The following is a 15955-nucleotide window of genomic DNA, read 5'->3' on the forward strand; positions in this document are numbered from 1 at the left end:
ATCTATTTTATTTGAACCACCTTTAAAATGTTTCTCAGACTCTTCTCATTTATTTATTTATTTACTTACTTACTTACTTATTTATTTATTTATGTTTTAAGGTTTATTTATTTTTGAAAGAGACAAAGTGCGAGTCGGAGAGAGCAGAGAGAGAGAGAGGGAGACACAGAAATCTAAGTAGCCTCTAAGCTCCAAGCTATCACCACAGATCCTGTCGTGGGGCTCAAGCTCAATGAACCATGAGATCATGACCTGAGCTGAAGTTGAACGCTCAACTGACTGAGTCACCCAGGTGCCCAGACTCTTCTCTTTTAAAAATGAATTTATAGATACAGTTTCCCCCCTTTATCATGGAAAAATCTTAATAAGTACAAATAATTTGGTGTTCTTTTCTTTCTTATAAGAGTGATTGTATTGGGGATCTAAAATATATTCAAAATAAACAGTTTGAGAATTGAAAAGGCAAGAATACATATATCATTGTATGTAAAATAGACAAATGCAATATTGACAAATATGTGGTAATGCAGCAAACACACACACACACACACACACACACACACACACACACACACAAAAGAGTTGAATAATATTTTACCAAGCTAAAAGTGTATTGAAATATAGAAAAGTGTTCATTCTAGGAACTTGAGGATGTTATAGGTTTTTAAAAGTTCAAACACATAAATGGAAAGAATAAAAACAACTAAACAGCAGGAAATTCAAAAGACTATAATATTGGTAATATTTAGATATTTGATTAAGTGGTAATCACAGGATATTGTCTTTTCACCACTCACATGTCTATCTAATTGAATCTATTTCCACACAATATTTTTTCTTTAGTGGAATGTCCCATTTTAAGCCAAATTATATGACCCTTCTGGATCCTGCAATTAGTCTACGTTTTTGGACAATCTTCACCTTCTAAGTTATGAGAGTTCTAGATATCCAAATTTATTCTTGTATTGGTATTTTTCAGTTTCACTTCAAAACAATTTATGTGTTTGTGCTTAATACATTATTGTTTCCTCTACATGTGCCAACTTCATGTCTTTCCTGTCTTTGATATCTTCCTTAAACTAGCTGTAAAACAGACTTGGAAAAAAGCTTAAAGGTTCAATAATATCTTCATATAAATTTACAAGAAAATGGTGTATATTTTCTAAATTGGTTGCAAAGATTTTTTATAAGATCTCTTCCTTTAGAGACTTAGTAGCAAACTCTTCCAAAATATAAGTTCATGTTAACTGAAAAAATAATTATAAGTAAATTACACCTAAGCACTGCACATGTTATATTTGTAATTCCTTCTCTTTATTATTATTAAAGAAACTAGTAATTTTTTATCCCTCCAATCACTATGTAAAATCTTTACAGGATTTTGTCTTAATTTTCCCTTGGAGATAATACAGACACTGTGTCATAATAAATTGATCATATAAAGCTGGATTTTAAAATATATATATTTTGGGGGCACCTTGGTGACTCAGTCAGTTAAGCAGCTGACTTTGGCTCAGGTCATGATCTTACAGTGTGTGAGTTTGAGCCCTGTGTTGGGCTCTGTACTGTCAGGTCAGAGCCTGGAACCTGATTCACATTCTGTGTCTCCCTCTCTCTCTGTCCCTCCCCGGTTCGCTCTCTGTCTCTCTCTCTCTCAAAAATAAATAATTAAAAAACTGTATAAACATATATATTTCTTATTTTGTTTTGTTTTGTTTTGTTTTAATTATGCCCTGGAGTTCGACCATACTCATCTTCATCTGTGGCCTCTAATACTTGGGATGCTAATGTGAGCAACTCCCATAGACGATGGAAATTCCTGGAATAAGACTTTTAACACTCTCTTCTCTCTCTCACACACACACACACACACACACACACACACACACACCTAAGATAAAGATTGTTGTTTTTAGCAGGAAACAAGATTCTTTAGAATTCTTTTCTTTGCTTTTCATTGGGTTTAGCTCTATTAACACATTAATTTCATGTTTATAAGTCAATGTTTATAATAGTTGTTAAGGTATGAACTTCATTGCTCAACCCTGGAGATTATTGGATCTATGCTTTTCATATTTTTCCCTTGAGACTGCGGGAAATCATTCTCAGAAACTAAGAACAAACAACTCTCAAATTTCATTGGCTAAAATGGGGTGTATAAGCTTCACTGAACCTAGATACACAAAATGATGATTTACTTATTACTCAATGTATTTTGTAATATATTTACAATATAGATTTTATTTTTTAGCTACACTTGGTATAAATGAAATACAAAAAACTGCATTCATTTAATGTATACATATTGATGAGTTACTACTCAGTGTGTTTAGTATATGCTGGCTGACGCAATTTGCTAGAACTTTATTCTGTTTTTTTTTTTTTTGTTATAATTCAATTATTTCTTTTAGCTTCACTGGTAGCTTCTAATAGTTAAGGTCCTATTGTGAGCAGCTCCCACAGACAATGGAAGCTCCTAGACCATGACTTTTAACACTTCCTCTCCATTAAAAAATGTAGATTGTAATAATTACATGATGAAATCATGGAAATATTTTTTCATTGCATAAGTACTAGCTGACAATTCTTATAGGAAAAGTTTTGTGTTTATGTAATTTTCAAATATGATTTACTCTTTCCATGCCCAGGATATTAGGATATATAGAATATTTAAAATATGACATATTTATTCAAAAGAAAGGAATTATAATTCATACTAACCATATAGAACACAGACCTCTTTGACTTTGTCTAAATTGATAGCACATTTTGTAATAGGCCAATGAAGTCTGTGACCCAGACATCAACCCTTCTGTGGAATCTTTTGAGGAAATAGCATAAAAGCATTGATCATAAAGTAGTATTATTGGTTTCATGATGTCAACAAAAACCTTATTGTATCCATCAAGTGTAGAGTCCACAATTGTATAAAATGATGGACTTACCACATCTTATAATGTATATACCAGTGTTTATTTTCAGAAAATAGGCAAATATAAACATTTTAATCAATAAAACAGTATTGAAAGAAAAATATTAACATACCAGTGTCACATTTGAACAATTAGATAACATTACTTCAATCATATGCTTAAATGCATACCTGATACACATTTTTTAAATGTTATAAATTTGTTGTGTTCTATACAAGAGTTTATAGAAAGGTGAGAAAGAGGACTGAATTAGAATTATAAGCTGATAAATTTTCAAATGTCAAAAATTTGATGAAGGAATTGCGTACTATTTATGAGAAGGTAGAAAGTACATTCTTCCCTGGCATTAAATGAGGACCTGAAAATATAGGAAAGTTTAACAAGAAACAGTCTTAAAATATCACAGTGTGATGTCTCTTTATGGTTCTATTCAGTTTAAACCAAATTAAGAATGATGATAACAAATTCCCAAAAGTCCGTAACCCCCATGCCTGCCTAATTGGACCCCTGTGAAAATGCGTAACTCAGAATTTGTGCAAAATAGTGACTAAATAACATGAATAATAATATAATTCAAGATACGTGTTTTTAAATTTGCATATGTCACACTTAAAAGAATAAATTATTGACTGCATTATGCTTCAGAATTCTCTTAAGTAAAATTCAGAAATGAGTCCCTAAAAATTCAATACAGGGCCTTTCTGGTAATGTTCAATGATGAAACCACCATGATTTCATTTGTTGTGAGTTAATTATTTAACTGCTTTTCCTGATTTTCTGGTTGTTTTGTTGCAGTGAATGGAATTTATGGAAAGGCAAAAGAAGACAGCTGGGAGCAAAGGGGAAAAGAAATAGAGATTTCAAGTAGAAGAAATGAGAGATTACATCATGTTTGGATACAGGACATTATTCAGATGACATAAATCCAGATTAGCTTTCCTCGCTTAAAGTATTAGGCAAGGATAAGGATTAACACTTATGACATCTGTATAAAGTTGGTTTCTTTAGAACACTGTTTTGGTAGTTTGAAAATGACATATTAAAGCTGCCTATAGTAAAGTATATACTTCAGTTATTGTAAATACATTAAATAAGATTTCTTTACAAATATTTTTCTTTTCTTAATAAATCCTTATTACTATCTTGATCCAATGAGCTCCTTTCTTTGTTGCCAACTAGTATGTAAGAAAGGAATTTACTGTGTCTTCTTTAATCTCATCCAGCACATAAAGCTAAAGATCTGAGACTTCCTCAATTAATAATAGTCAAAGAAAGATGTTGCCAAACTGATCTATGATGTGAAAATTATGTCTAACAATACAGAGAAATTATAGCTGCAATATATGCTTCCGTTTCCATAGAAAAGCTAAAGTCTAAATCTGTAATCTCTTGATCTTTACAACTATTTTAGCTTCTGTCAATCTTGCTTAGGAATGCACACTGACCTGATTTTAGTAGTTGATTATCTTTATTTCTAATGCTAAGGTGGATCACATATCCAAACTTGACCTAGTTACATTTGGCATAGAAGGAACTTACTATATATTGGTGTAAAATAGTTAATAAAGCCATTATGACTTTTCTTCCTGGATGTTCTATATTTTATTATCATGTGCATTTTAAAATGAGAGAATGGAGAACTTAGAAGGAGAGGGTGATGGAATTCTAGTAATGTGAATATGATTTGAATTAGCATTACAGCATGTTTTTGTTCAATTTGTAGTTGAAGAATAGAGAGAATTCTATCTTATTACTCCATAAAAGAGAAAAAATATTTCTCAATATTTCTTCCCCACCTATCTCTGAAGTCAGTGCATCAATTCTGTGGTGCTGAAAATTATATTTTTTTCAGTCATTTTCTGAAGTGCGGCAGCAATAATAATGGGCCTAATTACTGAAGCAACACAAAATTATTAAGAGCTTGAACTGTGAACATGAATTGCAAGGGTTCAAATCCTGCTTGGCAATCTCTTATTTGTATAATGTCGTGCAATGTACTTAGCCCCTCTATATAATAATTTTATTATCTAAATCATATATTAAGAGGTTCTTCTGCTTGTAGAATCTGAATATTTTCAATATGCAAAACAAATTCACCACATTTGGAATCACTGATATTTCATTCTTTTTGTTCCTCAATGATATTTTACTATATAACTTTTTTTTTTTACTTCATTGTCTTCACTAGAATCTTTATAAATATTTAAGAAAACATTCTGTTGCATGGCTAGGCTGGTAAATGCCATTTAGGCTTTCTACCACCAGTAAATGCAACACTGTTGGAGCAGTATGGGCTATTTTCAGCTCCTCCTTTCTGGGAAACCATCCAAGGAACACAGGCAGAAAGAGTCATTTTGAGAAGACTAAAATTTTTTTTCCCATAGAATCTGCTTCCACCTATTATTCACACAGAGTCTTTCAAGACCACTTGTTACATGAAGTCCTGCAATACCTTTTTCTTTCTCTATCTTTGTATTGCTTTTTAAAATATTCTGACCCATTAAAATAAAACAGTGAAGACTGAGAAGAAGGTCTGTGGTAGTAGGAAATTATAAATAAATGCAGATACAAATAAGGCAATAAAAATTCATGTTTAAATAATTTCAATAATATTCTGTGGCAAATATAATTTTTAAAACATTTGGAGCATCAGTATATATAATATTTCATGATTCACAAGATTAACTTCATTATAACTTTGGTAAAAGATAAAACCAATAGGAGATAAATAGGACAAAAATAACGGTCTCATTCTTTGGGTTATGCATTGGTGCAAAACAAACCATTATACAACTTAGTGACTTCAAATAACCATTGCAAGAATTTATTTTTCTCACACTTCTGATTACATAGCAAACTACTAAAATAATTTCTTCATTAAGAAATTAAACAGCAAGTCATTTCAAGTGTTAAATTATGTTTGTGGAATTCTTTAAATAGTTTAGTCTGGAGTTCTTCAGATAGTTTAATAGGAAATATCTCTAACACCACAGAGCTATTTTTTCTGATAATAAGACCTCATTTTTCCTTCTTGAAGAACTCCAATGTTTAGTGTGTAAGAAAGTATATGTTCATTCCAAATAGTAATTTATTTCTTATGACATTACTTGGATTATTTTGACATTTTCCATAATATTTTCTTCACTTCCATTTTGTAAAATATCATTTGTTCTGTTAACATGATGTAATCCTATGACCTAAATCAGTTGGCTGATAGCAAGGTATATAATAATAGAATATTTCTATATTAAGGCATTTTTTCATATCCATATTTTATTTTAGAATATTTTAAAAATGCAATTAACTACCACACCCTTGTTAACTTTTTAGAGAAGACACCCCTTTCATAGATTTTGTGTATTTAATATTTGAAACGATGCATGGTTATAAGATTTGGCTCTAGACTTTAGCAAAGTTGTGATTTTGGTTTGTTTTTTTCCTCATTCCTGCTTCCTTTTCAGTAGTTTTGTCAATATTTGACCCTTTCTTCATCTGAGGTATTAATGACCTTAATGCATATCCATTTCTTTTTTAGTCACAAACTTATTTAGCATTAATAAATATTGATAGACTAATTCACACTGATTATCAGTAAGTATCAGTAATATCTGGTAAGTGTATAAATAAATGAAGCAAATAGTTGATAATGTTTAATATTTTTCCTATCAGCTATCTGTGGGGCCTGCTCCATATTACATCATCCATATAAAATTTTACTGATATTATATCTATATCTAGTGTTAAAATGTTGAAGGCATGCCGTTTGTTTTTCAGTTGCAATCATTTTCACTTTTGCAGTTTTCTTTTAATTATGGACTAAGTGATTTTTTTAAATGTCTCATAGTTTTATAAGTCATTTGACGTTTCTGTGGAACTCTTAAAAATATGTCTAACATTAAATGATAAGCTTTTGTTTTTGTTTTTGTTTTTGTCAGGTGATGTTTTAAGTAAAAGGTAGGAATATATTTTGGGGTGGACGAGTAATTATTCTGAGAGCTCATAAATTATCACATATTTTGGCGTAACAAATGAGCCTTCAGCCAAAGATTAAGTCACTTACTCTAAATAGGCTAGATTTTTAGCAGAATCTGACATAAATTCTGAGAACAAACTGATGGTTGCCAGAGGAGACTGGGTGAGGGGATGGGCATAATGGGTGAAAGGGAGTGGGAGGTACAGTTATAGAATGAATAAGTCATGGTAATTAAAGTCACAGCATAGTGGTTAAGGCCAATGTTATTGTAATACAGTTGTATAATATCTGATGATAGCTAAAGTTGTGATGAGCACAGAATAACATATAAACTTGTTGAGTCATTTTGTTGTATGCATGAAACTAACATAACATTGTGTGTCAACTATAATCAAATAAAAAACAAAACAAAATAAAATAAATAAATATAGGTCAAATTATCTTCTACAAATAGGTGATTGTACCTATTTTTCACATACAGTGCAATTAACCAGTGTAAACATGGGATTTCTTAGTATTAAAAATGGTATTTGTTTTTAGAAGTATTGGTGATGGGGCACCTGGGTGGCTCAGTCGGTTGAGCCTCCGTCTTCGGCTCAGGTCATGATCTCACAGTTTGTGGGTTTGAGCCCAAGCATCAGGCTCTGTGCTGACTGCTTGCTCAGAGCCTGGAGCCTGCTTCAGATTCTGTGTCTCTGTCTCTCTCTGCCCCTCCCCTGCTCACGCTTTGTCTCACTCTGTTTCTCAAAAATAAATAAATGCAAAAAAATATTAAAAAAAAGAACTATTGGTGGTAATTTTGTTTAAAAATGTTGTGTTATTATTGCATTGATTCTGATAATTAAAAGTTTAGAGAGAAGAAATATCTTGTGAAAAAATTTCCATTAAAAAGAAAGTTATTTAAAAGATGGGTATATCAATTCTATTCTAAATGTAGGGATTAGATAAGTTTATTTTTTAAAGCCTCTTCTCATATTCTAAAATTATGTCATAATAGTTAATCTCTCAAGAACAATCTACTAAAGTTTTTTTTTTTTAAATCTATTTGTATATATTCCCCCCCCCCCCCCATGAGATGTTAAACTAGATGAAATTGGGGCAATTGCAACTTTAGAAATTCACCTGTTAAATTTAAGCCTGGGAAATATATATTTCTGTTTAAGATATTGAAATAAAAACAATAATTTAATACAATAAAACATTCTTCTCCTTTGAGCACCATGCATAGAATGTGCATGGATCTTTATTTCCTTTCACTTCATCTAGCCTTCTGTGGAATTCTATTTAAAGCCAGTGTGATCTTTATGTTCATATCAGCCCTGCAGGGCTGCTGAACAAAATGAATAATGAGCCCAGTGGGATCTGACTAGCTATGTCTCGGTTTGTCATGCTGAAAATTAATTGAGAATAAAGAATTTGCAATAAAACTACAACTTCCGAGTGTTGGTCTCTACTGGTAGGAACTGACAAATGTAAAATAATGTGCTACGCAGGATATAAACTTAAGTTTATCTTGTATATAGCTTTTCAAAAATGATATTTATATAATTTTATAAACCTTGAAATACTAGGTAAGTGAACAAAAGGTGAGTCAATTTGTTCAGCAAAGTATAACAAGGGTAACACTATTTTTAAAAACTATAATCTGCTAAGTATCCAAAGGCTATGCATTTACTATTGCCAAAATCTGAATGGAAACTGAAAACGTAAACCATTAACTATACTCTGCCAATAGCCCAGATGGTTTCTGTCATATAAAGACAGGAAAAAAAAATGTGCATATTTGACTAAAATTTTGTTTTCAATTAACTGATTTATGGTGGTTGAAACAGTAATTATATGCTTGAATTTATGCAAATTTAATTTTACCCTGATTTATTCAATACTCAGTTTTGTGTATCACAGAATTTGAAATTTTGTTTTCAATAACAATGTAATCAATTCATGGAATACAAATTATATATGCAGACCTATATACTCATAAGAAAAAATAAATCTAAGATCAATCAAAAAACATTTTCATGTGGACAAGAGAAGGGGGTAGCTACTTGTAAGTATTACTTTTAACTCATTTTCAAAAATTCATATATATTTGCTTTTTATTAGCACGTTTCTATTTTTGAAATGCAGTATATGAATTATTATTTTAAAACATCAATAAAGTAACACACTATTAATGAAATAACAAACTGCTAATTCTTCTTTGCTATTAAAATAAGACCCACTGGGGTAATTTTCAAAATGTTTAAAATGTTTCATGAGTATTCATTCTTTTAAAGGAAGCCTATGTTTGTAAACACATTTTGTGTATATTCATGCTTTAGGGAATCTCATAGAGCCATAAAATAAAACAGCACTTTTTTAGAAAATTTAATATTGCTTCTAAACCTTTATTCATGTAACAGAAACATTTGCTTTGAACTATAGTTTCAGAGCACCTACTAATGTAGTCATTTTCTACCATAAATGCAACTTTCTTTCAAAGATAGAATTATATTATGGGTTATTTTCTGAAATACATTGTTCCTTTTTCCTTTCCTTTTGGTTTTAACTTTATTTACTTATATATTTATCAACAATAGCTCTACTTTTAGGTGAGCAAAGATGCACAATGTTATTTTTTATATGTACATTTTACATATGTTTATTTTTAAAATTTAAAAATCCACCGATAAAAATTAGTTTTATATGTATCTGAAAGCAGAGTATTTCTGGTTATGTTGATAGTATAGAAAACTGCTCATGAATTCAGGATCAAATCTTTCTCATTATTTTAGGAATAAGTTGTAAATTCTAAACAAATGCCAAGATATGCTCAATATCTGAGCAGGCCTAGAAAATATTTAAAGTCCTACAAAATAAAAAAAAAATGTTGTATTACTCTACCAACTTCCTATCTGTAGTAGAAAATAATAAAAAATAATAAAATAGGTATATGAAATAGCAAAAAAAAAACCCTATCAGTTCTCATCATGATTAATAATCTAGTTTTATATTTTATTATGATGACCTAAGCATGTGTTTAATTAGATTATTGATCATTCAAGCTCTGTCTGCATGTCACTGGGGGAAAATATGGACCAAATGCAATATATAAGAATAGTTTTCAAGTTTAATATGTTTCCTTCACTTCCATTTAAATCTTCTTTCTTGGCCAATCCTGGATTGATATATTGGAATATAATATAATATAATATAATTGATATATTCCAATGACAAGTAGACAATAACAAGTTTGCTAGAGCTTCCTGTTCCTTTATAGCACGTAGTTGCAATATATATAAATTTGGATAATCTTCATTGTAGTAATATAATATGAGTGTTTAGGCTAATAGCATCTATAAAATGCCTAAATGGTCATTGTGAAACGTTTTTTTTCTAAATCAGCACATTTATAATTTATTTATTGATAACTACTAAGTAATAGATAACATATTTGTTGTTATAAATATAGAAGATTCAAGAAAGGGGTATATTTCTGGATTGTCAGAGGAAGGACCTACAAAAATGGTATCCTTCACGAAAGCATTAAGAACCAATAATGTCAAAACCAATTCTTCCAGAATACTATTAATCAAATGCTTACAACAATCTGAGTAACATTCATTCAAGAAAATGCTTGAACCTGAATAATAACGGCAATCTTAGTAATCTTCAATAATTACAACAAGACTTGTGATATTTTAACTTGCTCTCTCTCCATCCCACTTTCACCAGGAGCTCCATGGTATCCTTAAAAATCAGCAACCTAGGTCTCTGGAGAAGCCAAAAGGGGTTTGGAACTTTCCCCTAACGATCCACATAATATTTTCTCTATTTCCTTAAAAATTCCCTGGAATAACCCAATTAACAGAACTTGTTCTTTACTAAACCTGACTTAAAATCTATTTAGTGGGAAAAAAAACTCTATATGAGAGAATTTTTATGAAACAATCGGCAGCTATCAATAAACACTGCAGCTGTCTGAAGCAGTATTACTAGTTGTAGTGCTCAAGAGACTAGCCAAAATCAAATAAACAGAGAGGTAAAAAAGAAAAGAAAATCTGGAGAATGATATGCCCACATGGAGCTTTGAAAGCTCTGACAGATTTCTGGGAATACAGAAAGTCATGTGCATGTGCTTGGTTGTGTGCATATCTGGAAAAACCTGAGAAGGCACTACTCTCTCATTTCTGACAGACTTGGAGGTGTTGTACAAGCAGAAGGAAAAGGGGTAAGGCAGACATGGAAAATTCCAGAGCACTAAAGTGTGCCTTGATACCCAGAGCCTCTTGGCAAAGGTGGGAGACTTATTAATTGAAAGCATTCAAAGGAATCTCAGACTAACCAACTTCAGAGAGACTGTACTAACTACACATAAAAAAGAATATGAACCTTACTGAATTAATCTTGCAAAGTCAGTAAACAAGCAAAGAGCAGTAGCAGCAGTAACAACCATAACAACAGAAACAATAACAAAGCACAAGACTTGAAGGAAATCTGATTTCCAGAGTGGTCTAATTCAATTTTAAAATGGAAAAGAATAATTTTATGACACCAAATGAGATAATTTAGATTTAATAAACACATTCTGAGAAAGACGAACACTTCTGAATTGGTCTCAAAAAGAAAAAAATTGGATAGACTTATAACTAGTAGAGATTAAATTCATAATTTTTAAATTTCTCAAAAGACAATCCCAGGGTTATATTGATTCTTTGGTAAATTCTACAGGATGTTTTAAAATAAAATACTGTCAGTCCTTCACAAAATTTTCCCAAAAAAATGGAACAAAAGAGAATATTTCCTTATGCAGCCTATGAGGCCAACATTACCCCAATACCAAAGCCAAAGACATTACAAGAAAGCTGAAAAAAATACCACTTAGAAGTAGATTGTTTATATACCATGACCAAATTTTATCTATATCAAGATTGCAAGATTAATTTAACACATGAAAATCAATGTAATATGCCTTATAAATATATTAAAGGTAACTATAAGATCAACTCAATGCATACAGGAAAAAAACGTTTGACAATATCAAAAAAATTTAATGAAAAATGAATTCAAGAAACTTGAAATGTAAGGGGCTTCCATCAACCTGATAATGGATATCTACTCAAAATTAACAGTTCATGTCATACTTAATGGTGACATACTAAAGGCTCTCCCACTAATACCAGGAATAAGCCAAAGATGTCTACTCTTTCCTTTCAACATTGTACTGAAGGTACTAGTCAGAGCAATTAGGCAAAATAAAGGAAAGGAAAATTTATTTCCATCTAAAACAGAAAGGAAGAAGTACATCTGTCTCTATTCGCTTTCTTTTTTTTTTTTTAATGTTTATTTACTTTTGAGAGAGAGAGAAAGAGAGAGAGCCTGCACGTGCACAAGTGGGGGAGGGGCAAAGAAAGAGGCAGACAGATTCTGAAGCAGGCTCCAGGCTTTGAGTTGTCAGCACAGAGCCCGATGGGGGGCTTGAACCCACAAACCATGAGACCATGACCTAAGGTGATGTCGGACACTTAACTGACTGAACCATCCAGGCACCCCATCTATCTCTATTTTCAGGTGATATAATCATGTATATAGAAAATTCTAAGGAATCCACAGGAAAACTTTTATAATTAGGAAACAAGTTTGCCAAGGTTAGTCACAATATCAAAATATAAATATCAATTATTTTTCTATATATTGGCAGTGAACATTTTGAAAATAAAATTAATAAAACATTTCCATTTGTAATAGCAGTAAACATATTAAAATACTAAGAATAAATTTAACAAAAGAATAAATTTGACAAAAGGTGTATTTGATTTCTGCACTGAAAACTCCAAATCATTGCTGTAAGAAATTACAGACCTAAATAAATGAAGAAAGAGCCATGTTCACAGATTTAAAGACTTAATATTGCTAAGACTGTAATGTCTTAAATGAATTTATAGAACCAATATAACTATCAAAAATTCAGCAGCGTATTTTGCAGAAATTGTCAAGCTGATTCTAAAATCTGTATGTAAATATAGGGGACCTAAAATAGACAATCTTAATAAAAAGAATCTTAATGAAAAAAAAACAAAGATGGAGGTCCTGTATTTTGTGACTTTAAAATATTTTACAAAGCTACAGAAATTAGGAAGTGTGTAGTACTGGCATACAAATTTACATATAAATCAATGGAATAGAATGGATAATCCAAAAACCATCACATTTATAGTAAATTGATTTCATCAAGGATGGCACCATAACTCGTTGGGGAAAGTGCAGTTGACATGTGAAAAACCCAGTTTGAACTGTGTGGGTCCACCCACATGCAAAAATAGCTCAATAACTAAATTTTGGGAAAGTTAAAAGTTATAGGCAGTTTTTTGCACAGGGGGTAGGGATCAATGTCCCTAACTCCTGCATTGTTCAAGGGTCACTGTATAGTCCTTTTAACAAATATCTTTGAACAATTTGATATCTACATGCAAAAGAATGAAATTTAGTTCTTGCCTTATGACATATACTAAAATTATTGTAAAATGGAACATAGGCCTTAATGTAAGAGCTAAACTTTAAAACTCCTAGAAGAAAATATGGAAATGAATCTTTGTGATCTTATGCTATATGATTTTTTAAAAATATAACACCAAAAGCACAAGTGAGAATGTATATAAAATAGATCAATTAAAGTCCTCAAACTTAAAATATTTTGTGTTTTAAAGGTCACACCAAGAAAAAATGAAAGGACAAACTATAGAATGGGAGAAAATATTTTAAGACCTATCTCTGATAAGGTACTTATATTCAGAATATATAAAGAACTCCTACATCTCAACAATAAAAAGAAAAAGAGTTAAATGCTCAAGGGATTTGGATACTTGTATGCTACTGGTGGAAATGTAAAATAATGCAGTCTTTTAGAAAACAGTTCAGTGATTCACTAAAAGGTTAAATATGCTACCATATGACCCAACAATTCTACTATAAAGGATATACCTGAGATACCTGAAAATATATATTAACACAAAAGCTTGTACATAAATACTTACAGTGGCATTATTTATAATATTCCCAAAGTGGCAAAAGCCAAATGTCCATCAACTGGTAAATGGATAAATAAAATCTGGTATGTCCATACAAATGGGATATTATTCATCAATTAAAAGAGATATGAGGTGCTAATGAACTCAATAATTCGTAGGATTCTTGAAAATGTTATGGTAAGTGAAAGAATCCAGTCATCAAAATTCATATCATATGATCCTATTTATATTAAATTTCCAGATTAAGCAAATCCATAAAGATAGAGAGTACACTAATGATTGCCAAGGTTTTCATATAGAGAGGAATTGAGAGTTGCTACTAATGGGTACAGGCTTCTTTTTGGAATGATGAAAGTGTTCTAAAATTCAATATTGGTGATGGATATCCAACTATGCTAATATAATAGAAACCACTGAACTATACACCATCTAATTTTGTAGATATAAATCAAGGTGCAAGTAAATACAAATAAGTAACATTTCAGACAGGTAAATATTACCCAACTGTAAAGTTTTAGCAACTTTGTACTTTTAGTGCCAGATAGTGATTCATTTTTTAGTTTTTCAGTTATCAATATTAAAAATTAAGTGTTAAACACCAAAAACATAAAAAGTATATACAACTCAGAAGTCAGATGGAGGAAGATTAAAAGTATAGGGGCACTTGGGTGACTCAGTTGGTTAAGTGTCCAACTGTTGATTTCAACTCAGGTCATGATCAAGGTTCATGGGATTGAACCCCATGTCAGAATCTGTGCTGACAGTGTGGAGCCTGCTTCTCTCCCTCTCCCGCTCCCTGCTCATACTCTCCTTCTATCTCTTAAAATAAATAAATATTTTTTAAAAGTATAAAATATTACTGCAGAAATAAATGCAACTACATTAGTGGTCTCAGTATGCATAAATACATTAAAATTGCCAGTTATATTATAAAGACTGCAAAATAGACCAAACAACAACAAAACTATCTGTAAACTATTCCCAGTGGCATACCAAAAAATAAAGAATAGAAATGATAAAAGCTTAAAAGATGGAAAAACTGGTATTAAGTAGAATTTTATTAAAAAATAGATGTAGTTAAATTAATATTAAACCAATAGATCCTTTTAAAAAGGAGTACTAGGGGAAATGTTAGTTACCACACGAAGACAAAATGAGTTACTCATTAGTAGGCTAGAACTATTACAAACTTGTATCACATAACTACATAGTCCCAGAAATTAAAGGAAAAAACATAACATAACTAAAGATAGATGTTGAGAAATTCATATTAGAACTATACCATTCTCAGTAATGAATAAATTATCAAAAATTAATAAATATATTGTCCTATATTTATTTAATGAATATGTGTAATACATTTTGGTCAAAGTTAGCAAACATTCTTTTCAAAAACCAATGTAACAGTTAGGAAAGATACCTTTTACCCAGCCACAGAGCAATTCTCAAATTTCCAACAGCAAAAATAATTGTATTACTAAAGATGGTTTTCCTAATTATAAATAAATAAATTAAAAATAAAAACCATGAAAATGCCCATCAAAATAGTAGCTTTAAAATAAAAAATAAAGTTATAAATAAGTTTTGTAAAAAGAGGAAATCCATTAATTTATATAATGTTCAAAATCTTGTGGGCTTATTTTGTTTTTAACTTTTTTTATTAGTTTTCTTTATTTTTGAGAGGCAGAGAAAGACAGAGTGTGTGGGGGGGAGGGGCAGAGGGAGAGGGAGATACTGAATCCTAAGCAGGCTCCAGGCTCTGAGCTGTCAGCACAGAGCCCAATGTGGGGCCCAAACTCACGAACTGTGAGATCATGACCTGAGCCAAAGTCGGAGGCTCAACCGACTGAGCCACCCAAGTGCCTCGTGTGGGCTTATTATTAAAAGTACGAATTACTGTTAAAGTCTTTCAAATTCACTACCATACTTGATCTCCATTTGATCTTCATAACCTTGTGAACTACATTAGAATTACATTGATCTACACACAATACAAAGTAACAAGAAAAATTTAAAAACGTGTAGACAACATGCATTTA

This window comes from Panthera onca, chromosome A1 (genome assembly GCF_046562875.1).
Source record: "Panthera onca isolate mPanOnc1 chromosome A1, mPanOnc1 haplotype 2, whole genome shotgun sequence".
NCBI lineage: Eukaryota > Metazoa > Chordata > Mammalia > Carnivora > Felidae > Panthera > Panthera onca.